Source organism: Eublepharis macularius, chromosome 4, assembly GCF_028583425.1.
Source record: "Eublepharis macularius isolate TG4126 chromosome 4, MPM_Emac_v1.0, whole genome shotgun sequence".
Lineage (NCBI taxonomy): Eukaryota > Metazoa > Chordata > Lepidosauria > Squamata > Eublepharidae > Eublepharis > Eublepharis macularius.
In genome coordinates this window covers 75,627,280-75,653,299 of record NC_072793.1, presented here as the reverse complement: position 1 = coordinate 75,653,299, position 26,020 = coordinate 75,627,280, and the positions used below count along the sequence as shown (strand labels likewise).

Sequence of the window (26,020 nt, the reverse complement as noted above, 5' to 3'; positions counted from 1 at the left end):
GACAAACGGGCAATTCCCCCCCGCATTGATTTCGGGGAGTTCTTCCCGCCGCGTCGCGGACCCCGGCTCCCTCCCTGGGAGTCCTGGGGGCTAATCCTTGCGGGTCAGCCGCCCGGTCAGGGTGCCCGGTCGTTTCCTCCCAGACCAGCCGAGAGGAGCGTCCGGCATGGCTGAGAAAACGAAACCGAATCGACAAACAGCACATTTTGAGGAAAGACGAAGTACTGCTTTGTCCCAAGCACAGGCACCATCGCTGCTGGGGTGTCTGGATACACAGACTCCATTCTCAGACCTACGCTATCAATGCTCCCAGTTACGTGTGCAACACCAGAGGCTTTCTGAGAAAAATATAATCTGTTGACAATCTTCCAGGGAACACTATTTTAGTCACCATGGATGCTGAATCTCTATGCACCAATATCTCCACAAAGATGGACTATAAGCTATGACGTAAGCCCCACTCACTCCCCCACTGTGAGGCAGATTTCCCCTCCAAAACTGCCACGATTGCTTGATGTGGCTGAGCAGCCTCTGGAAGAGGGTCTCTGGGCGTTATTTAAAGGTCTTTTTGTACCACCCTTAAAGATATATTTTTTTGGCTTATATCTCAGCCCAAATATTTGGTAGGGGAGAAGCAAGAACCCACGTCTTGTTGATCAAGAACCCACATCTTCTTTAAATGAAGTGGCACTAGAGGCTGAGTAAAGTTCAAAAGGAAACAGCAGGTTTATTAAACAGGCAGGGTTGGTATATAAGTAGGCAGAGAAAGTAAAACTGAGGTAAATTTTGATTGTAGAACAGAATATATCACAAACATTAGTCACAATAATCTTCTTAAATCTTAGTTTCAGTTGTCACAGATCTTAAAAATGAGAGGTTGGTAGTTTCAGACTTAGGTTACTTTAACAAGATTTCTTCATAGATTTCACTTTACAGCTTAGGTGTTCTGACTTCAATACAGCACTATTTTCCCTTTACACCTACGGTCTTCCTCAGAGCCAAAACCCCATTTGCAGACACTGGACAGGAACTATTCTTCTACAAAAGATATAACCTTGATCACTGGGCTGAAGAGGAGGCTCCTTTCACTATCTACTTCCTCTGCCAACAACACCCCCAATTCTAACTTGTCTGTGTAAATAAGTGCTGGCTTTCACACTTAAGTATTTTAACTAAAGTCTTGTTTAAACCTAAAAATGTCCCAATTAGGGCAAACTCTTCCTTTTTCCTCACACAGAGGATTACTAGACTGACCTTCCTTGTCAGACTCCAAGCTTCAACTAACTCTTAATTCTGTTAGCATCAACTGTTACCTTCTCACTGGCCAATCACAGAGAGGGGGGAGCAATCTGTCAATAATTCTCCCTTCAGGAAGTATTCAACTATTTCCCTTCCACTCTCTGAGTGCTGCACTTAGTAAACTGTTCAATTAAAAGCCCATTCTATCACACAAGCATTTTGGAATACCATCTCTGAAAACATCACAGCTGGCCTCGCTAAGAAGTCCTGCCAGTTTTTCCTCAGACACATTTACTACAGATTTAGTGATGATTTATTCCTACAGATCAATGTCACAGCTACAGGCACCTACATGACACCACAATATATTTCATGGCAGACCGGGAGCAGTGCTTCCTCAGCGCCCACCCATTAATACCATTACTGTACTTGAGATTTATTGATAACATTTTTATGATGTGGAATATGGGAAAGAAGCCTTGGAGGAATTTCACTAGGCCTTCAGCAACTTCCATCCCACTATCAACCTGACCATGCATCCATCATAGAATCATAGGGTTGGAAGGGACCACTAGGGTCATCTAATCCAACCCCACACAAGAAATACATTTTCTACATACCACTGTATATGTACATGATGGAAGCATAAAAATCACTTATACTGGGAACCTACTGATTGGCAAACGTATCTACACACCTCCAGTCACCATCCAAAACACACCAAACAATCCATCATCTATAGCCAAGCTCTATGCTACAGCTGCATCTGTTCCAATCTCTGTGACAGAGATTCTCACTTCACTGTGAAAGTTACTTTGTCAGACCATAGGGAGAAAGTGTGTGCATGCCTAGACAAGTAGCAAAGAAAAGTGCATCAAGACGCAGCATTATAAACACACCGTTGTCTTTCTCTAACCAGGAAAATATATCAAAGTGCCATAAGACAGTATGGGGTGTGTGTGTGTTTGAACAGCAGCTGGTTCGGCTCATGTCCCGTTTGTTGATCATGAATAGGAAACCCATTTCCCAACGTCTGGTTTGACTGTTCATTGACTTATTCATAGCTGTCTGAAAATTCACTTTACTATATTTCTTCCAAATAATAAAGTACAGTGCAATCAACTACTTTTGCAGTTGCAGCTGTCATTTCCCCTGTCATGCAACTAGGAAGTTTTGAGTTTTTGAAACCAATAATTTATACTATGAACTAACATTCTAGCAATAATCTCTGATAATTATTGCAATAATCTCTGAAGTCCCAGCTTTCATACATATAAAAATGTATGAAACCCTTTGCCTTATCTGAAGAGAAAGCAGGAAGCCTAGGCCTAATTCTTACAAATGGCAGATGAGATAGTAAACTTGACTGCATGAATACTGACTGCTAGATGGGCTCATGTAATCGAACATTCTTTCATATAAAGAGAAATCCCTGCATGTAGAAAATTGGGATTTTTATCTATTTAGGTACGGGAGTGCCTTCATAGCGCAGTCCTAAGCAGCCTTCTAACAGACTTCTAAGTCTAACGACACTAGTGAGATTAGAAGAACGTAACTCTTATGATTGCACTGTAGAGCAGGCTAGCAGATTCAACTCACCATCCCTTTAAGTTCAGTGCTATGAAACTCATCGGTTACAATAGACCAGATAACTTATAGCTGATTCTTATTTAATATTTTCATGCATTTCTAACTACGTCCTTAAAAACGCAAACATTTTGTCCAGATATGAGTTCCCTGATGTCCTGAGTTCTTCTGCTGGCAGAGCCGGAACTGGCACTCTGGCTGGGTGTGCACCAGAAGGGCACAGCTAAAACCACAATCTAGTCTGCAGTGAGGAGGAGGAAGGGCCCTGTGACCTCACTGATCAGCAAGGCCAGCAAGGGGGTAGACAGACCCTTAAAAGCACAGCAAACAAGAAGGGAGAATAGTTATCTCCTCATCTGAGGACAGTAGGGATGCCTCCATCAGCCTTTGGTAGCCTGGAGCCTAGTGGAGAAGGATAAAAGAGGGCAGGAAGAAGAGGTGGGACACTTCTAGGCAGTGACAAAGGTAACTGTGCAGAGGAGGAGGAATCAGGTGAAGAGATACTAAATTTCCAGAATTTTTGAAGTCATGGAGGGAAAGAAGATTTTATTCTATTTTTTTGGGTGAAGAAGGACATTTTGGTAAACACTGAAATATTTGCAATACTTGCTTTCCTATCTAACCTGAACTTCTTTTACTAGCTTACAAAATGAAATACATCATTTATAATTTAGTTAGCATATAAAATTGTACAATTTGGCTTATTTCTGGAATTATAAATGTCTTTGTTTTCTATAAGAAAAATTGCCAAATATATACTTGAAAAAGAGTTGCAAACTGCTACATCCTATGCTACCACAGCATATATATCTTTAACTTTTGCCATCTGAGAGGTAGGGGAAATATAAAAGTTGAAGGTAAAAACAAATTCTGTACTAAACAAAAGAATTTGGACAGAAACTCTCTCATACAGTCACAATGGGCAAGACTACTAGCATGTTTAAGTATTACATTTATACTATTAATACTTAACTCTTTAATAATATATTATTATATACATTACAGTAAGTTGTTGCCAAAATATTTACACTTAAACAACATTTTTGATACATTTTTTCTATATGTCTACAGTATAATGGTGTTATTTTCAGTGCTCCTCAAAATTTCACAATTTTTTTCATTGGAAAAACTGAGAATGTCCTCAGACTTTGTCATGCTGAAAACAATGAACTCTTTTAAAATATGTTAAACACATTATAGCTTATTAATTATTATCAAAATTATTTACATGTACACAAAAAAAATCTTGAAAATAATGTATATGTTTATAGCATAAGAGGCTTCCCCCCTAGTGCTCCCCCAAATATTCCCATTTTTACATTTGGAGAACTGACAAAGGCCTTATACTTTCATGCTTCATGTCCAGTATGAGTGAAATGCTTTCTAATACAACAAGGGTTTGCCTCACAGGAAAAAAAAAATACTTCACAGATATTTTTTCACCACCAAATTTCCCAATTTTCCCACTGGAAAAACTGAAATGCCATTTTACTCATTTTAAATTGAAAATATTTCATAGGAGGTTTTCTAAATAGTGCTCTCTCAAAGGTCCTAATTTCCAATCAGAAAAATAGAAAAAATCCATTAACACCTCCCCCCCCCATATTCCCAGTCTTTTTTCTGGGTTTTCACCTGTCTATCAAAGACAACCCCTCTCTGTCCTGAGACCCAGCAAGCACCACTATATGGGAAAAGAAGGTGTGCCCAGAGGAAGACCCCCTCCCCGCCAAAGGCATGTGACACAGGCAAAGTCTTACATTTTTTCCAGTATCAAGATAAACAGTCATTTCAATAGACCTTCAGATCCACATAAGGCAGCTTTGATTATGATGATGATAACTGCACTTAAATAATACTCTTCTAGACAGAGTACTGCCCCACCCAGAACAGTGAACAAGTTAGTGTTATTATCCCCACAATAAAGCTGGGGAGCTGGGCCTGAAAGGAGTGGCTTACTCAAGGCTGAACTCATGTCTATTCATGTCGTTCAGACTACTGAACTCGTGGCAGTTGTGGGATTCGAACCAGCAGAATGCTGATTCGGAGCTGAACCACTTAACCAGTGTGCTACAGCAGCTGTTTGGAGAGATCCAATGCTGGTGGAGAGAGACAGAGTGAAGAGAGCACTTGCAGTGCAGCTCAGATATCACACTGAAGCATAAGAAAGGTGATAGTTTCATTAGTATGCAAGCTCAACACCTAAAACAGTTTATCAACTTACACTAAGGGTCAATAATAGCCTCCATGTGGTCACTTCAAAAATGTGAGGCCATCACTGGCTGATAGTTAAGGCACTCTTTATGATAAGCGAGATGTCATGCTCATGACTGCAACTGATCCCCAAACAACAACAGGTGTGGAGTGGCACACCTATCACCATCGAGATCAAAGCTGCAAGGTTAGCACCTATGTGGAAGTACCCATTCACTGAACTAGAGTGTCCATATAAATATAGCCTGGCTATGAGCCTAGCAGGAAGCTCACACACTTCAGAGGCAAGCATGTGGAGGCTACTGTCACTGAGTAAACTCTACAATGTCAACCTGGAATACACAATCAGTGAGCCTTCTATTCAGCCATTGATTCCTCTAGGCAGCATCCTAGCTCCTCTCTTACCATTCCACCCCCCGCCCATTTTTGTAAGCAAAGATGTTTACATTATATTACAAACATTCTAGTGTCACTCCTCTTCAGTGTTAAAAATCAGCAGTATGGTCAAGTGGCTGAAGAAAGTCCACTATTATTTTTCTTTCCCTGCCTCAAATACACAAACCCATACAATGATTTTAAACTAAGTTATCCAGAATGATAACCCAACCTACATTTCTTATTCTACAGTATCAGAATAGCCACTACATCCCAAGTAAACATCCACCTCAGCCAGCCAAGAAACATTCATTAAATACAACAAAATCAATGTGCCTTTTTAACAGGTTAAGTACACCTTAAAGCAGGAAGGAATTATGGGTGCACCCTGGAAATGTTTCTTCCTCAGAAGTTTCAGTCCACAGAGAGCTCTCCTGCCCAAACACAGAATTCACTCAAGAGCTTTATTAAGAATCTGAGGTAAATTAATCAGCAGCTTCCGTTACGGTATACTGGCTGATGCCAAGAACCGAAGTATGATTCACTGTGGGCAGCAATGGATTAAGCATCAATTCTTCTAGAAAAGCACTGCCCTCTCTGAGAGATAAGTAGAGATTCACAAGTTCAGACCGATCTCCACATCAAATGGACAAATTAATATCCCTACAACAGCAGCCTAGCTGTTATTATGGTGCTCACTGAACAGAGAAAACTGGAGAGTTGAACTTTGCACAATGTTCTTATGCGTCGGGGAAGGCACCAACAGCTTCCGATGCCAATCGTCCTCTTTTCTGTCTGCAACCCTGTTTTTCATGGGGGTAAGGCATTTTGAATATTTCCACCCACACCTCCTCTTCCTCAACATTCCCAGCTCACAGACAAAATAATGCAGGCCACAAAAATAGCATAAAATATACAGAGAGCAGCCTAAAGTAATAATCATAAACAACTCCTCATGATAAAACAGCTTTTAAAAAGATAGAATCTTTGTTACAAGTTTGGCTACATGAAATAGTTTGGTCCAGTGCCTTAAAAAGAGTAAGATAGGAGCAAGGAGAGCCTCAAGGGGAAGGACAATAAAGACTAGACACCATCACTGAATCTGCAAAGAAAATTTTATGCACACTGCTAATGCAGATCCACAATTGCATTGAAGAGTTCATCTGGATCAACTAAACAGGTCAAAAAAGGGGGGGGGGGTTCAACAAAATTAAATTAAGAACCAAGAAGGTTAAAGAAATCCCAATTACAGGGCCAAATATTAAAATTACTAAATGCATAACACACACACAAATATAAATATCTAAATAAATAAATATAAAACAAAATACATGTATTTATTACAGACCCAGATGTAGCCTCAATACAGATCAAAATCTTACAAAAAACTCAAACCAGAACCTTATGCAACTGCGAGTGGGTAAACTCTCCTTTCTAATCATCTTCCAGCTCTTCTCATATTTAATTCTCTTACTTTTTGGTGCTGGAAATGTTTCAAGAAAAATATGCTTCTAATGCAGACAAGCACAGCCAGAGTGCAAGCTCCAGCTACCATGTGTTATCCTTTTAATTTGTCAGTACTGTCAGAACATCATGGGAGATGTTCAGCCAATCACATCATTCCATCTTCACCTCTCCATCCTCTCATGGCCTTTAGCATACCCTGAAGCTGGCTACTGAAGCAGAACAGGGTGGGGTGAAGAGCAAGGGAAAGGAAGGAAAGTGAAAGGTGACAAAGCAGAGCTGATATGGAGCAAGTGTGAACAGGAAAAAGGAGGAGAAACTGAATAACAGAACTTGAAAAGGGATAAGGAAGAAGTGTAGAAAGAGTTAGGAAGTGGGATAAAAAAAACAGAAGCCAGGAAGCATATCAGCAAGCACCCAAATAGCAATCACATCCTAAATCATCATCAGCATCAGTTAAAGGAAAAAGTAAACTAGTCTTCCCCCAGATGTTCTCTTCTCCATCCACTCAACAGATCCCCCAAGGCGGCACCATCACAACATTAAAAAAAAACTGCTTTACTCTAATCTGTGAACAGGACTGACAACTTTTGATTTAAAAAATCCTAGCAACGTTGACCTGATGCCTCTGAAAAGTATATAGAGTTATTTGCATCCAAAGGAACAAAGTAAAAAAAAAAAGGATAAACTATCTGTGAACTTGAACAAACCTTTGCTCTGTGAAGAGAATGTTCCCTTGTCAATCTGACTGCTCACACAATAGAATTTGTGTCTTGCCTTCAGCCTGGTTTCCAATGGTGACAGGACCAAGCTTCATAGACACTGCTTCACAGAACTCTGTTTGAGATGCCAGAGCAGCTATCCAGTGAGTCACATAACTGAAGGAAGATTTGGGGTCTGCTTCAGAATGTCTGTGTTAGTGCAGAACAATGGCTAAGACCCAAAACATATTTGCAGTCTCACCAAATGCCATCCTGCAGAATGGTGCCAGTCATCTCTACTTACTTTCAAAATAGGGTGGAACTCCATTCACAGTCTACACTTACACTACTGTACAAACCCACCTACCATCCTCATCAATCAAGTACTGTAGATGTGCGCACTTGTTTTACCTCAGAGACAGCACCACTAGAATTCTGGATCTGCTGTCTCCAATGATAGAAATGGCAGAGAGTGCAAAGTTCTGCCCAGTCCTGTTAAATTTTGGAGGCTGACATGAACATTTGTGTGCAGGGAAGGATAAAGGGGAATCTTCACTCCAGACCAGGGTAAGAATCAGTCCCCTCCCTCCCTTCCAACACAGAGAAGGAACAAGGTACAGGCAACTTCAGTCATCCTGCTCTGGATGCAGCAGAATGAGATAACCAATAGTACAAATCTAATCAAGAACAAATGCATGGTTGACTGCACACACTCATGGTAAATGGCATAAAAACATGTGAAAGTTCTCTTAATTTCCTGTGGCAGTCAGTACTACCCTCAAAATAGACAGAAATTAGTATGTGTAGGAAAGATCTATCAATTGACCCACACCAAATCTTTTCCATGCACTGAATACATCTGCAAGTCCTGTCAAGTCAGCACTTTAAAAACAAGTCTAGGAAGCTAAATCACTCTTTTCAAGTGTCTGCAGAGAGTTCTGAAGAACACAGAACAGTCAGCTGCAGCCTGAAGCCTATGAACAAGCAGACAGACACATTCAAACAGTTTTAATTTTTTAAAGAGAAAACACATACAAAGGAATTTTAATTATTTCAGCATGCATGTCCGAGAAGACCAAACAACACTAGGCAATAGGCATGCCCATGTGAATGCCACAATTTAAGAATAGCAAAATTGTCTAAATTTGTTAATTGGCAAAAACCACTGATCCAGAACACAGAGACACTGCACCTCAGATCTAGAGACTGTTGTCCACTTACAAAGCAAAATCCTGTGTAAAGGATTATAGTCTGGCCAGCTCAAGCTTGCTGGTCAGTCAGGAAGAATACAGACTTGGCAGACAAAACCCTGAACCTTGTCAAAATTATTCACTGGCCAAGCAGTGAAATTGCCAACAGAATTTACTTACATTTTCACAAGGCTATCACTAACAATGGTTTTATAAAACAATATACTGAATATAAAACATTTCTAAGAGCATTATAGATGCAACATATAATGTTGCATCTATAATGTTGCATCTATAATGTTGCATCTATAATCTCAGTATGAAGATGCATATACCATTTCTCAATGTTGAAGACAACAAACAACAAAAAATCATGGTTCTGATCCAACAAAGGATTTCCACCCATGGTGTCTGACTTTCTCACCTCACCTCACCCTGCAGCCCAAAACGCAATCTAAGATGCTGTTCCTGGAGAAAAGACTACTAGGAACCGTGTTTCAGGGGGCAAGTTGGGCTGCAACATGAAGTATAAGGTGAGAACATCATGCTTGGCAGGTAAATATCTTTCTGCCTGCAGACATGCTACACTGGATCCAAGCCCAAGCGTGAAGCACAAGTTAAGTTCTGTGCTGCAAGATTATCAGGAAATAAAAGACTTCCCTAAGAGAAGGGTGGGAGTGAAGGCAGCATGGTATAGCCCAAATTCGTCAGATCTCAGAAGCTGAAATCAGTTGTAACTATGGCTGTGCTATTCGGGTTTCTCTTCGGGTAAAGATACCTGAAGCGGATCCGATTCGGCAAGCTTTGGTATTCCCAAAGCGGGGCAAGCAAGCTGCCCCCACTTTGGAATACCAAAGCAAAGCTTTCCGAAGCATTTGGAAATGCTTCAGGGCTTCTTTAAAGGGCCCCGCCGCTGCTTGCAAGCAGTGGCGGGGGGCTTTAAACATCAAAAAAAACCCACCTACCTTGCAGTGGCTCCGGGCTGGCTCCACTGCCGCCGCCACCCCAGCCTCCTCTGGCCCTTCCTGCCCCTCAAATGGCTGCGGCGTGGCGGCAGCGCAGCGACCATTTGAGGGGCAGGAAGGGCTGGAGGAGGCGGAGAAAGCCCTTCCTGCCCCTCAAATGGCCAGCGCGCTGTGCCCATTTGAGGGGCAGGAAGGGCCGGAGGAGGCAGCTCCGGCCTTCCTCACCACCCCACAGGCTCGGGTGGCGGCGGCAGAGGAGACAACTGGCTCCAGGCTGCACTGCCTTGTACTGCCGCCGCCACCGCCTCCACAGCGGCAGCGGCAGCAGCAGCTCGCCACCCAGCTGATGACCCTCCCACTGCCAGGTAAGTGGGTGGGGGTTGGAGGGATCTCCCCAGGGTTGGGTGGGGGGTGGAGGGATCTTCCCAGGGGGTGGGGGTAGAGGGGTTGCCCCAGGGAGGGTGGTGGTGGTGGTAGGACGTTCCCCCCCCTTCACTTCAGTATGCTCCGAATCTTCACGGAGCATACTGAAGCGATTCCCGAACCCCGAATCCAAAGCGGCTTGCTGCATCGGATTTGGGGGTATTCCGAATCCGTTTCTGAATACCGAATCTCTCCACCCGTGCACAGCCCTAGTAACTTGATGGCACTTTACACATGCAAGAGAAGGGTAAGACATTTGCTGTAAAAACAGCATACACATTTGTTTTAAAAGGATTTTCTTTTAATTATTTCTTTATTCATTTTACCTTTGTCCCTGAAGCAGTCATTTTTCTCAAGTAGCAAAAATATTACTTAACAAATACTACTTAACTACACGTGAATGAAAATCAGCTGTATACAATTAAAGTTAACAGTAAAACAATACCTCTGACTTTGTTTCAACCAAAGATTATCAGTACTACCACCCAATGCTTGCTCTTTCACTAAAAAATAAATTGTAGAAAGAGTGCAAAACACACCTCAATTTTGCAATCATAATTTCCATGACAAAAGCTTTCATAGGTCATTCTACCAATGCTCTTGATGAACCATCGTAAATAAGCAAAAGTTTAAGTGCAGTAATAATTTAATGTTTCGAGTAAGTGACCTCTGAATATTTCACAAGTTGTGAATTACATCTCTAGGAGGCATTTTCCTCTAATGTGAGTGTGTGCATGCAGATTAAGTCCCAAAGTTACACTTCCACTACTATGCTGTTTGGCTAAGCCAGTGGTTCTCAAGCTGTGGGTTGAGACACAAAGGTGGATCATGGCTCTCTCACATGAGGGCTGTAAGAGTGAAAAGGAACAAAGTGAGGCAAAAAGAAACCCTGAGATGCTCTTGGCAAATTGGGTTCGCTGATCGTTATATGCAAAATGGCCACAAAACAGTTTCTTGCTTACTAACACAATACATGAATATGAAACAGCACAATATGAACTTGTTCAGTATTCGCTGATGCAAGACAGAGCTTTATGCTGAGAGATGGGGAAAGTAGCATGTTATTTTGCAAATGGGCCTCCAATAGTACAGTAAGTTTAGAAACAAGCCTAATTTCTAAAAGTCTGAGGACCAACTGATCTCACAGTGCAATCCTAAGCACTGTTACACATTTCTAAGTCCTATGAAACCAAGGTAGCTGGGAAAGGTATAACTGTACTTAAGATGGCACTGTAAACCATGAAATACAGGAACTGCCATATAGTTCCAAGTTATCACAACATTCAGCACAGCTAGAAAGAATACTACATCTAAACTAGGTATGAGCACAACATAAAATTCATAGGTTTTTTTAAAGAGCAAGATTTTGAAATCACGACAGAAATGTATCTATCTATAAAATACAAACTGATGCATGGAGGAAAGTATGAAAAGCCTGCTAGAAACATTTAATATATTTGCAGAGTTCCAAAACATCCTATATGATGCTCTCTACATGCACACAAGCTATTAATACTCCCCTTCCATCAGCAATAATGCCCCCCACCCACATCTACCACAAAGTACCTTACAAAATACAGGGATCCTCCAGAACTCTTCCATATAAAACATGAAAAGCTAAATCTCTCTCTAAATCTTTTTTTTCCTAATGCACAAAGAAAACACAGTGCACACTGGTTTCTTAGGACTCCCAACATTGGTCTTGCATGCATTTGGATTCTGGTCCAAGGCCAATGCCATTATTTGTTGTGAGCCAGAAAGGCAGATTCTATTTTCCATATGTTTGTAACATGGATGTTACACCAATGCCAATGGTACAAGCACATTCGAAATATTTATTTGTTGAATACAAAATGATTTTCATGTGAGAGCTTCACCTCTACTCTTAGAAGCCAGACCAAAATGTAGCACCCAGATGTGTTTTTGAGCCTTCAGAATTATGCATTTTAATAACCATATTTTCTTGTTATTGCTAGAGATGTAACATTTCTGGAAATTTTTGGGGGGTGGGAAAGGATTCCCTACAAGCAAAACTGCAACTATATCACATAATTGAGGGTAAGAGCTGCAATCTAAGCATGTATATACTAATTTCTGTCATCTGAGAAGCAGGAAAAAATAAAAGTTGAAGGTAGAAAACAAATTTTTTATCAAACAAAAACCAAAATGTTTCTACAGAAACATTCTCATACCAATGTAATAAAGTATATAACTTGATATCCAATTTATTTTAATGTTACAGTTCAGCACTGAAAATGCTGAACTCTATTATAAACAAGTACATTATAGCATATTGTTGACAAAAATATTCAAAATTAACTAAAAACTGTATCCTTGAAAATATGTTGTATATGTCAACAGCAAACTTAGGAATTATCTTTATGTAATGCAGTAGATCTGCTTACACAGAAATTTTCATACTATACATTTTGAGTGAGCAAAGCTTGGTTTACCAAGAATTTCACTCATCCCAAAAGAAAAAAAGTCATAGTTTTTTTCAGTACTACTCAGAACTTCATTTCATCAGAAAACTGAATAAAAGTTCTTGGAAAAAAGTGAGACACAATGTTTATTTTTTTCAAGCGTTTATGGTGTTTTTCAGAGGCCTTCACATGTCTAAGTTATTGCTATCACAAAACCTAACCCTAATAACAAATGTGTTGTAGTATATAAAGACAGAACAACAAAAAGCTAACCTCTAACCTTAATATTGGAGCCAGTACAGAAAGCAACTGGTTAAGAATTCATCTACCACCAGTCAATGGTGTACTGTTAAGATAGTAATGACACATGTGCATTTTTATGTCATACAACAAAACATTCTGATGTGAAATGATAAAGAGTTTTGTACTTCTATTGAAGATTGCTGAAAGACACTACAATAAAATAATTAGTGAAAATACTAGGCACCAGATGAAATTTCCAAACATCACTGTGACCTGGCACTTTGGATTTGTTAAGCCCTGCTGTTGCACCAATATAGATAAAAGCACATGACAATAATCAATACTGAGCAATACTAGGCCAAGCACTTGTATTCTATTTTTTTTTTTGTAAAAATTTTTATTGGATTAGAAATATATCATATCATATCATTTACACTCACATTCCTTTAAATTTCCAATTCTAACCCCCTCCCATTCCCCCCCTTTTGTTGACTTCCAACAGTTTTCCAACCCGTCATCTATTTTCCCTTTACTCATATGAATTTTACTATATTTATTATAATATACTTTCAAATTCTTCTAAGCATGGCCAAGCACTTGTATTCTAGATGAATTTTCAGGCTTTGCATGAACCGTCTCTGTGTTTTTTCCTATGTGTTAGGTAATTCTAACAGGTGTGCTTTAATCTTTTGACAGTTAATTAAAATAGTGGACTCTATCGAGATTAATGTTCCTCTATCAGAGATTCAACCAATGGTGATCTCTCAACTTTTTCTGACACTTCTCAGAGATTTATAGTTTTGTTTTGTAAGTTTGAGTATAACGTAATTTTTTACTAATTGGAAGGTTGTACAATAGAAACTATGAATATTCAGTGAAGCATCAGACCAATCATTGTTTGTTTGTGCTATCATGTGAACAGACTTTAAATATTTGCATATGATGATGTATAAAATCGCAAACTCAGATAGAATGGCAGAGCTCCAATGGAAGAAATCTCTTGAGAGAATTTAGGTGAGAACTTATGCTAAACTTGGAATTTATTAAGAAATGTTAGCAAACTCCTTTCTTATTGCCTTTCTGTGTTCTGTTTTTATAGGATTTATATTAATAGCGATTTATATTTTGATTACTTGCTTCATTAAAAAACTAGGGTGCATTTTCAATAAAGTGAAATAAACTCTAGATAGGTGTCTGTGTGTTTGATGAAGAGTTGCAAAGCAATATAAATAAATGTACTGATAAACAGGTGGTTCAAAGAACTTATCTGTTTGACAGGTCTGAGAACTAATTGCTGAAAGCTTTCCAGGAGAAAGATACATCTTTCTTTTGGCTATTAGAAGCTTAGTTTCAGACATGGGGAAAAGCTCATTACACTGCTCTTCTGGATATAGGTAGAAAACCTCATGGGATTCTACAGGCTGACTGACTGCAAAGTACTCCTCTTGCATAATGCACAGCAGTAGGGATTTCTGACATTTCCACAGAAGCAGGAAAGCTGACGGAACTGACAATTCAATAGGCTAGAGACAGAATAAACCCCAATGTGTGCATATATCAGGGGTCTCCAACATGGCACCCGAGGATACCACGGTGTCCACAAAAATCTTTCCTGGTGGCAAAAATGTCTTTTTAGAAAGTGAGGGGTCCAAGTGGGGCTCCTGCCCAGCAGAGCTTCTGACTAGCTACTGGAGATCTGATTGGCTGTGCTGATTAAAATAATCTTGTTTCAGCAGCAACTGCCACCACAGTGTCACCTCTTTCTCCCTCCCATCTTCTTCCTGAGCTTGCTTTCCTCCCACCACACTCATCCCATTATGTCCCCTGCAGGGCCCTGTGCTCTGCGGATAAGCTGCTTCTGGTGGTCTCCAGCCCAAGGGACATTCGGCTGGCTTCGACTAAGACCAGGTTCTTTTCTACCCTGGCCCTGACCGGGTGGAATGCTCTCCCAGTGGAGATCTTGGCCCTGCTGGACCTTTTACAGTTCCTCAAGGCCTATAAGATGGAGACATTCCGCCAAGCCTTTGATTAGGGGCCAGCATTTTGTTTCCCTTCTGACTGCCTTTTGCAGCCGCCCTGGATTTACATCATGGCAGTGCCTGTGGTTTATGGTGTCTTTGCAGTAGCCATGTTATGTGGGTTTTTCCAAAAAAGCATAAAAGTTGATAAATGTAGAAATGGTCAGTTTTGATATTCTTTCATCTTATAATATTCTTTTTTAAAAAAACTTTTATTAAGCTATTTTTTAAAAGATAGCCAGTGTTGTGTAGTGGTTAGAGTATTAGACTACGATCTGGGATGCTCTTGTTCCACTCTCACATGGAAGCTTGCTGGATCTTGGACCAGTCATATACTTTCAGCCCAACCTGCTTCACAGGGTTAATAACAACAACATTCAATTTATATATCGCCCTTCAGGACAACACCCACTCAGAGCGGTTTACAAAGTATGTTATTATTATCCCTACAATAAACATCCTGTGAGGTGGGTGTGGCTGAGAGAGCTCCTAGAAGCTGTGACTGACCCAAGGTCACCCAGTTTGCTTCAAGTGGAGGAGTAGGGAATCAAACCCGGTTCTCCAGATTAGAGTCCCGCGCTCTTAACCACGACACCAAACTGGCTCCCAGCTGTGTCGTTGTTGTGAGGATAAAATGGAGGAGACCGCTGCTTTGGGTCCAGATTGGGGAGAAAGGTGGGATATAATTGAAGTAAAAAAAAAAAATTACAGGTCCTCCACAGCATAGCAGCATTGGGAATTTCCAAACAGCAGCACATAAATATCACTGTCTACTTTTACACTGTCAGAAAATGTACTGTAAACTTCAAAACCCTTCCAATAAACTGATCTGCTTATCTCTGTGTGTGAAAGTATCACCAAACCTTACAAAACACACTAAGTCACCAGAGCACAATTTGCTGACTATATTCTAAACCTGATAAATGTTTATGCTTCTATGTTACTCTGGACACACTCAACTATTATGTTGGCTATGAATGTTTTATAACTGAAGACAACTCTCTGGAAGCATCCTGATGTCATGCTAGAGTTCAGCCACTTTGGACAGACTCCATTCTCTCACGATTACCTATAAATGTCAATAATCAACAGAGCAGAACACGCAAATAGCCATAATTAAAAGTTGGAAGGAACTCTTGCGAGCGCTAAAGCTAAACTCGAGGTGAGCTCGACATTCGAGGCATCTCCCGAGGCCTCCAAATTGGCGGGGATATCGCAGAGGGGGGCACCCCTGTCGCACTGCACCTGCGCTGCTAGTTCCCAGCGGGGCTCCAAGGCGCGCTGCAGCCCACGGGGCAAGAGGAGAGGTGGGGAACTCCCTCCCTCGTGCCTCCCGACTGAATTCAAGGTGGGCTTCTGCAGCCATCGGGGTGACAAGAGAAAAAGTGGAGCTGCCCAGCACCTGCAGCGCCACCGCCCCGCTCGGTGCCGGTTTTGCAGCCCTCCTTGCGCCCTGTGAGGGCGGCAAATGCGACGGGCAGCCCGGGAAGCAAAACGCCTTGAACTGCGGCTGCCTACTCCCCCACCTCCCCTTGCCAAATTCCTCCGCAACAAAGCCCTGCTTCATGTCCCACTCCTCCACCCACAGCACAGCTCTCGCGCCCCCAAACTCTCCAAAATCAAGCCTCCCATCCCACCCCTACCCTTTTCTCAGCCGCCGCTCTCCATCCATTAGCCCGGTCCCGGTCCCAGTCCCAGCCCCGGCCCGTCAGTCCGCCCCCCTTCCTCCATCTCCGATCTTTCAGCGGCTCCTCCTTACCCAGCCCCAGCGGGACACGACAGGGCGCTCCCGCCGCGCGCCCCGTCGAACCAGGCCCCTCTTCAACCACCTCCTCTCTCCTCGGCTTCGGGCCGGGACGCAGAAAGGCCCCGGATGTGAGTAGAACGTATCAGAAGAGCAACGGGCAAATCCTCAGCAACGCCCGGACTGCGCCTGCGCTAACTCTCACAACTTTGACTCAAATCGGTCCCGCCTTTCCTAATCCTCCAACTTGCTGAAGTTCACTAAGCAAATTGTCTCTGACTTGGGAGAGAGCGTTTAGATACGCATGCGTCAAGTTTAGGAAGCAGGTATAGCTGTCTTCTCCCCTCGCGTATGTCTGTAATATGAATTACGTTTTTTGTCACAGAGAAAGGAGGGACGTACTTCAGTTGGTGAAGTTTCGTTTTGTTCTTTTTTTCCTCACCAAAATGTGTCTCTTTTTTCTATAATTAAAGTGCTCCAGGCAACGTACAACAAAAACAGCAAACCGAAAACACGAGTTTGTTTTAAATTTTTCTGTATCGTAGATAAAAGGATTTAAGGATTGAAGTTTTCCCTCTCCCTGTGTATTGACTGAAGTTTTCCCTCTCCCTGTGTATTGACCGAGATCCATATAAATTACCTATAAAATCCACTGCTTTCCTGGGAAAGTTAAGTGCATGCTTTGATCTTACTGCTATTGTTCTAACTTTTGTTCTGAACTGCCTCTTGAGTTAGCAAATAAACCAAACGATAATTAAAAATTGAACCACACCCATTGAAATCAATGGGACTTCAAACACTTAATTTGAGATGGACTATGCTATTATATTTTATTCTAAAATGCATATTTTAAAAGTCAGAAATCGTTTTTTAAAGCTTCGTTAAAATAAAACGTACAAAGAGTATTCCCCCCCCCTTTCTGTTCCTGTGCTCTCTGGTGTGGCATACTTTAGAAGAGTTGCCGATGTATTTGGGCCACGGCCAGACACCAGAAAAAGAGGTGATAGACTGGAACACACCACTTCAGACTCCAGGTGATGAATTCCAGCCTCAAACATTCCTTTAAAATACTCATTGCAAATTGAAAATTAACCCAAAACTTCTGCTTCTTTCCCCTGCAACAGATTAGCATGTCTAGCCCTTTGGGAAAAAAATTACAACTAGTCATTTGCCTGTTGATATTATCCTTGGAAGAAGGAAAGTGAACTTACCAGTTCCGGTATCAGGCTGCTGAGCATTAGAGAAAACTATATATAATTGTTTAAGAATGTTTTTAATTTTTGAAAAATCAGAACTTATGTCAAGGATAAGTGCAAGCATACATACCCAGAGGTAATCTCGGATGGAAGATTGTCCTTTCTTTTCCAACCCACTTCTTGCCGGAAGAGGCATGGAATTGTAAGGGGGAAAGAGTTACTTTGAGGACATTTTATTTGGATGAATGATCTGAAACTCTTTATCTCTGTCCTGTATTTCATTCTTTATTCTCTTTGTTAAGTTGACAGGGTGGGAAGAAAGGGTGTAGCTATGGGATAAGATGTACAGTGCAATCTTAAAAGCACTTTCAGGGCAGTACACCCCACTGAGTAGATTTCAATAAGATTCTTAGTAGATCTGCTTAGGATCACTCTTCTAAACTACATTTGTAGTAACCCCCCACACATACGCACAGAATGATGTGACTCTTGTTTATTTTTAAGGCATATAACAAGTTCTTTAGTTCTTTTATAATCCCTAGAGCATTCAGAGGAGAACATTTCATTCTTGCAAAAGAAATGGCTGAATTTGATTTTATCAAGAAGCTTGATGCTATCTCACTGGTTCTTGGTTAAGACAATGCAACCCTTATCACACTGCATGTGTTAATTAGTTTAGCACATCTTTGAAGACTGTGTCTTCACCTCTTGCTGCTGTTGTGAATTGTCAGTGCGCTCATCTTGTATATTACTGAATGGGCTGGATGGAACCAGATATTCTGCTGGTAAAAAAGAGGAGGGGGTTCCTTTTGACCACTCAACAAACTGTGCTGGGAATCATGAGACCTGTGTGGATAAAAACCATGTGTAATGGGAATGTAGTATTTCATATCTGCAGAAACTAAAATGAGACATTATAGATTGTCTCTATCAATTATTTTTTCATTTCATTTATGTCCCACATTTCTCCCCAAGTGGCACCTTAGAGATCAACAAGACCAATAACTGAAAATCTTGTTAGTCTCTAATGTGTCACTGGACTCGAATCCTACTGTTCTACAGGAGACCCACACAGCTACGCACCTAAAAAAATTGTATCCAAGTGGGACCCAAAGTAGTCCTTTCCTCCATTTTCCCCTCACAACAACCCAGTGAGATACAGTAAGAGAATGTTACTGGCCAAAGATCACCCAGCAACTTTTCATGGCAGAGTAGGGATTTGAACCTGGGTCTCCCAGATCCTAGCCTGACCCTCTGCACACTATATACCCTATCACTATTAATTGAAATCAATACATACTACTGAACAAGGATTCTTTTAATCTGTTTTCTAAAACTTAAACAGGATGGAGGTCAAATATACATCCAGGGGTAAGGAATTCTAGTGTTTTGGTGCTTTATCATATGTGACTACTTGCCCAGACTTTGATAGCAGCATAACACAGTAGGGCCACTGACTGAAATAATTTAGGATTTTAATGATTAAGAAGTTAGAATTGGGCTCAGAGACAAACTGAAAGCCAACAAAGATGGATCAAAAGGCATCAAGAGATGGTTTTAAAATAAGAGGTTGTCCCCTTTTCAGGTGCATCAAGAGATGGTTTTAAAATAAGAGGTTGTCCCCTTTTCAGGTGCTACAGGAGCTACCCCCCTACAATCAGGCAGGCCTACAAGACCAGTCCATCCAGCTCCGGCCATTTTCAGCAATGAGGAACTGGATGCCAACAGACATAGAGGAAAATGTCCTCTCCTTTTAATAGAGCCTTAATGAGTGGAATTGAGCAGATGAAGATTTTCACAGCATGGAAGCAAACGAAATCACCTGTTAAATAACATTCCATTATGCCGTCATTAAAAGGACAGGATATATTTTTCCTCCAGGAAGTTGGCAACCCAACCCTAAGGAATTTCTTACTGGTTGCACAGGTGAAGAAGAAGGCCTATCTTTAAACAAGAGCAGAGTATTTAAGCAAAGGGAACTAAAACCTCACACTACCACTGCCATGCCTTGTCTAGTTGCACTTTGGTGTTTTCAGCATTATTTTCCCATCCCAGATCTTAACTGGGATGGGGAAAATGTTTGAAAAACCAGCTCACAGCAACATAAAGTGGGTAAAGGACTAGGGTCTGTTCCATTCCCTTATGCTCCAGTTTTGTATCCAAATATATACACCCACCACTGCTTTGCATGTGAATGGGCATATCAGGTTCCTTCCTCCCCACACACATTGTATTTAAATACAGTAAAGACATCTGACACATATCGCATCCTGATTCAGTGGCTCTCTGATACAGAGAGCTTTTCTGCATCTTATATGTGTTGTCTTTACTGTTAGGGGAAGACTTAAATGTGTGCCTTCACTTCCCCTCCACACATGAAACATATATAGGTCAAGTCTGCCTGTCACTGCAAACCCTGACCCCATGCCTCCCCTATCCCCCTGCTGAAGCATGCAAGCAAAGCCTTTCCTGTTCCCAACAGAGTAGGTGGGCAGCCTGCTTGTCATATGTGTGCGGAGTGATAATCCTTAAGCTTCTTTCCCTTCCCTTTCCTTCAGGAAGCTCAGAGTCACATACAATGGCTCTTCCTTGCAGATTTTATCCTCACAACGCCCTGTGCGCTAGGTTAGGCTGAGAGGAAATATCCAGTGAAGATTCATAGCAGAGTGGAAGTTTGAACCCAGGTCTCCTAGATCCCTGTCCAACAATTTAATCACTGCACCACACTGGTTCTCCTCTGAGCCCATATACTTCTCAGTAGCAAAGTAGATCTGAAGTGGCAGGCATACTGAAATCAATGATACCTTTCTGAATGGCTGTGGAACTGCCTGAATCCTCCAAACAAGGCATATGTCATGCACCTGAATGGTCCTTCAAGTGATTTTAATACAGGCCATGGCAGTTTGCCCTCCTTGCATACTTTCCAGCCGCTGCAACAGATGGGTTTTTGTACTCATACAAGAAATGTATATCTTACAAAGCTTACTACTGGGAATCTTTACTAGTAAGAATTTGGGATATGCAGTACTGCTAAGCCCCATTCAAAAATATAAGATGATGTTCTAAAGACACTAAGGAATGTCTTCAATAATCTCTTGTTTCATACTTGGTTGACGGCTGGCAGGATGACAGCATATCCACCATCCTTTGCACCGAGGTGGTCCATGCTACACATAATAAATAATCTGTACTATTCATTCAAAAGCATAAATGCAAAAGTCACTTGAAAGGAAAACGGGTAATCTGAAAAAACTCAGGAGTTGGGTATGTTTGATAAGGCATGGGCAAGGAAACAATCACAGAGAGTGCAATCCTATGAACACTTTCCTGGGAGTCAGCCCCATTGAATAGGCCTAAGTAGGATTGCTCTTAGGACTGCATGAGGCTCTTGTTTCATGCACAGGAACAGCACGTGCTATGGGTTATAAACCAGGTCAGTTTCCTAAGATGCACAGTTAATGAATCTACATACCCTGAATCAGCCACATAAAACCTAGTTTACCAGACTTGCTGGTCTGAATCAATAATTATTTATTTTTTCTCATACCATCTGGATCTGACTTTGGGCCCAGTTGACAAGGCTTTGGCTGCATACTCCCACATAGGTCTTGGCTTGCCTCAACTCCATACCCATGGACAGAAAGGGGGGGGGCACTGTAATTTTATTATTGTTGAACCAAAAAGTCATATCAACACAATTTAAACATTTCAATATGCAGCCCAGTAATTTACATAAACAACTTGCAATGAATCACCCTGGCAAGATGCCACATCGGCCCTAACAAAATACAATCTAATCTTGGTTTCCAAAGAAAATAAATGTATGATTGATTATCTTATCCATTCAGCTTGGCGAGAACATTCTGTATCCTTGTGCTTAGCACCCTTCAAAACAGATGACAGCAGATTTTGTATCACCTCTGTTAGCTGTGGGGTGGGCTTGAAACTGCAAAGGGCCATCCCCTCGTCTCTGCAGCTGCAAACTTATACTAGTGTCCACATATGACTCTGACTGGCATAATTTGGAAACAAAGGATCGCGAAAGGTTTATTTAATTTAAAAGAACAGTAAAATAATCTCCCAAACAATAACTCTATTTTATAAATCTAAACCAGGGGGAAAGTCCTGCTAGTAAATCCTACTATGCTTCCATATCTTGGATTCTGCATTTAATCTGAGACTTGGCACTTAAGAACCTAAACTAGATTAAACAGAAAAACCACCATCCTGATTACATCAATTAGCAGCATGCTGCAGCCAAGTCTTTATATAAGGTTTCATAAAACAGACTATTCCCTAAAAATTTAGGAGATCTGTTGTCTTCCATGAACTGTAGTTAGATCCAAAAATATATCATTTAAGACAAAACAGCACTCCCCAGTCTCCATTCTGAGGAAAAACTAGTAAAATACTGCAGGGATTAATTTTGAGTATTATTGTAGCACTGTGTTGGCAATCATTTGTTTAACTTAATTGGTAATGGTTGTTGTGGGTTTTCCGGGCTGTATTGCCGTGGTCTTGGTGAGAGATCTCTGTCTTTTGGTGCTACACCTCTGAAGATGCCAGCCACAGCTGCTGGCGAAACGTCAGGAACTACAATGCCAAGACCACGGCAATACAGCCCAGAAAACCCACAACAACCATCGTTCTCCGGCCGTGAAAGCCTTCGACAATACATTAATTGGTAATGTTCAGGGATGATACACTGCTATTTCCTCAGTAGGGTTTAATAATCTGCAATCTGTCTGAGATCAGTGTTTCATCTATGACTGTTTGTAATAGATCCCCCCCCCCCCCCATTTTGAGATTTCCAGAGTCCGAGAGCTAGAACTTTTTAGCTGGAATTAGCTACAACTAAGGACAGTTAGTAGCACCCAAGTTAGTGCTACTGGTGCTGGTGAGCACACTAGAACTAAATGGGAGACTTTAGACATAGACAATTTAATGTGGTTATTCTACTGCTTGAACAGAAATGGAAGCAAAAGGAATTAAAAACTATTTCTGAAAGATAGTGAATTTCAGTGGCTCTGTTTTGGGGACAGCATGCCATTATGGCAATCTTGAGCATGAGGGTAGGGTGATCCAGTATGTCCCTGTTTCTGATCAAATGGAACTTCTCTGAAATGCAGATATGGAGGAAGTGTGGCATATGAATGAGAAAATGGTCAGATGGGCCATTCGAGCTTGTCAGGGTTAGAATGTATGTATGTAGCCAAAGAGACTCCATATTAATTCTTTCAGTATTCTAAGTGCTTTGTTCACAGGTGCCAAGATGTTCCCAGCAGCTATCTCACAGAAGAGGATTGTTTTGGCTATCGCTTTTCCAGCCTTGGGAAACTTTCACTTTCTCAGCTTCAAAGGGATTGTTTTGAGAACTATGGGGGGAGGTTGGGTCTGCTGGGATCTGATACTTTGTACCTCATGCTTTGCCTGTCATCCGTAACAATACACGTGTACCAGCCTGGATATTGTATCTAGGCCAGTGGACTATAATGAATACTTTCTTCAGTAAACTTTTTGAAAACAACGGACTCTTGTCTGATTGCAGAAGGTAGCCTGGAGTATAGACATTATCTAGCCACAGATCTGACAGAGCTCATATTCTGTCACATCCTCAACTTAAGAGAGTCCTCTGGTCCTTTTTTCTTTGAGTCAATGTCATTTATTTATTTATTTCACATTTCTATTCTTCCCTCCCTGCAAGCGGACTCAGGGCAGATAACAACTCATTAAAATACAATAAAATTCCATTTCCATAAAACATTTAAAAACATCATTAAAATAAAAAAAACATATTTCTAATTAAGCAGTCAGCCTTACAAACTAAAACAGGATGGTTGTTGTGGGTTTTCCGGGCTGTATTGCCGTGGTCTTGGCATTGTAGTTCCTGACGTTTCACCAGCAGCTGTGGCTGGCATCTTCAGAGGTGTAGCACCAAAAGACGGAGATCTCACAGTGTCACAGTGTGGAAAAGATGTTGGCAGGTCATTTGTATCTACTCAGGAGGGGTGGGGTTGAGCTGAGTCATCCTGTAAGAGTTTCCCAGGGTGTGGAATGCTAATGGTGGGAGGCTTCACTGTATCCTGAGGAGGTTCTTTTGCATATGGATTGGTGCTTGATGTGCTAATCTTCTCTGCAGGGCTATTGTCGAGTATAGAGTATTTTGATGTATTGTCGAAGGCTTTCACGGCCGGAGAACGATGGTTGTTGTGGGTTTTCCGGGCTGTATTGCCGTGGTCTTGGCATTGCAGTTCCTGACGTTTCGCCAGCAGCTGTGGCTGGCATCTTCAGAGGTGTAGCACCAAAAGACAGAGATCTCTCAGGACACTGAGAGATCTCTGTCTTTTGGTGCTACACCTCTGAAGATGCCAGCCACAGCTGCTGGCGAAACGTCAGGAACTGCAATGCCAAGACCACGGCAATACAGCCCGGAAAACCCACAACAACCATAGAGTATTTTGTTAGCCTGGTGTTTTTCAGAACTGGAAACCATGCTCTGTTCATTCTTAAGGTTTCTTCTTTCCTGTTGAAGTTTTGCTTATGCTTGTGAATTTCAATGGCTTCCCTGTGCAGTCTGACAAAGTAGTTGGAAGTGTTGTCCAGTATTTTGGTGTCCTGGAATAAGATACTGTGCCCTGTTTGAGTTAGGCTATGTTCAGCCACTGCTGATTTTTCAGGTTGTCCAAGTCTGCAGTGTCTTTCATGTTCTTTTATTCTTGTCTGGATGTTACACTTTGTGGTCCCAATGTAAACTTGTCCACAACTGCAGGGTATACGGTATACTCCTGCAGAGGTGAGGGGGTCTCTACTGTCTTTTGCTGATCGTAGCATCTGTTGTATTTTTCGGGTGGGTCTGAATACTGCTTGAAGGTTATGCTTTTTCATAAGCTTTCCCATCTGATCAGTAATTCCTTTGAGTATAGAGTTAAAACACTCTATACTCGACAATAGCCCTGCAGAGAAGATTAGCACATCAAGCACCAATCCATATGCAAAAGAACCTCCTCAGGATACAGTGAAGCCTCCCACCATTAGCATTCCACACCCTGGGAAACTCTTACAGAATGACTCAGCTCAACCTCACCCCTCCTGAGTAGATACAAATGACCTGCCAACATCTTTTCCACACTGTGACACTGAGAGATCTCTGTCTTTTGGTGCTACACCTCTGAAGATGCCAGCCACAGCTGCTGGCGAAACGTCAGGAACTACAATGCCAAGACCACGGCAATACAGCCCGGAAAACCCCCAACAACCATCGTTCTCCGGCCGTGAAAGCCTTCAACAATACATAAAACAGGATGGTGGACCGACTTCGCAGGGAGGGTTAGATTTTATACACCCCTTGTTGTTTCAGGCCAGTGGAGGCCCAGACCTCAACCATGTGCCTGGCTGATCAGCTCTGTCTTACAGGCCCAGTGAAAAGATAATAGGTCTTGTCAGGCCCTGGTCTCAGTAGACAGAGCATTCCACCAGGTGGGAGCCAGGACCGAGAAGGCCCTGGCTCTGGTCAAGGCTAAGTGAGCCTCCTTGGGGCCAGGGACCACCAACAGCTGTTTAGCCCCTGATTGGAGTGTCCTCCAGGGAATATATGGGGAGAGATGGTCCCGCAGATAGCCTGGTCCCAGTCCACATAGGTCAGTACCAAAACCTTGAATCTGATCTGGTACTCCACAGGCAACCAATGTAGCTTGCGTAATATTGGTGTTATATGTGCCCCATTTGGCACTCTCATAATAACATGTGCCACTGCATTTTGTACCAGCTGTAATCTCTGATTCAGGCTCAAGGGCAGCCCCGCGTAGAGCAAGTTGCAGTAATCTAGTCTAGAGATAACCGTTGTCTGAATCACTGTAGTTAAGTCATGGGTTGACAGGTGCGGGACAAGTTGCCTGGTCTGGCACAGATGGAAAAAAGAGGACCTGACAACTGCTGCAACCTGTGCCTCCAGTGAAATCAACTTGGCTTACAAAATACATGCACCCAATACACAAAGGAATACGTTCATTCAGTTAGGCTTTTTAAAGAACTCTGCATGTCTGGGACCAGAATACATGCTCTGTATTCATGTATTTTCTTAAAATATATTAAAGCTGTGTTATTTCATTCTTGCTGCTTATTATCATAAAAAGAATATGAAAAACATGAATGATAAGTTTCCCATACATATAATCATCTTTTGTACTGCTACCAATACACTAATTGTTGCCTGAAGAATTATCCTTCATGATTTTTAGTCAA

General features: G+C 41.7%; 1 protein-coding gene across 1 annotated transcript in view; it reads right to left on the bottom strand.

The window, feature by feature from the left end:
* SMAD5 (SMAD family member 5) overlaps positions 1-16,683 on the bottom strand; it is a 37,453-nt gene extending 20,770 nt beyond the window's left edge. The window contains exon 1 of the mRNA XM_054977340.1: positions 16,599-16,683. The gene's annotated coding sequence lies outside the window, so the exon portion shown is untranslated. The remainder of the gene's footprint in view (positions 1-16,598) is intronic.
* Positions 16,684-26,020: the final 9,337 nt, after the last annotated feature.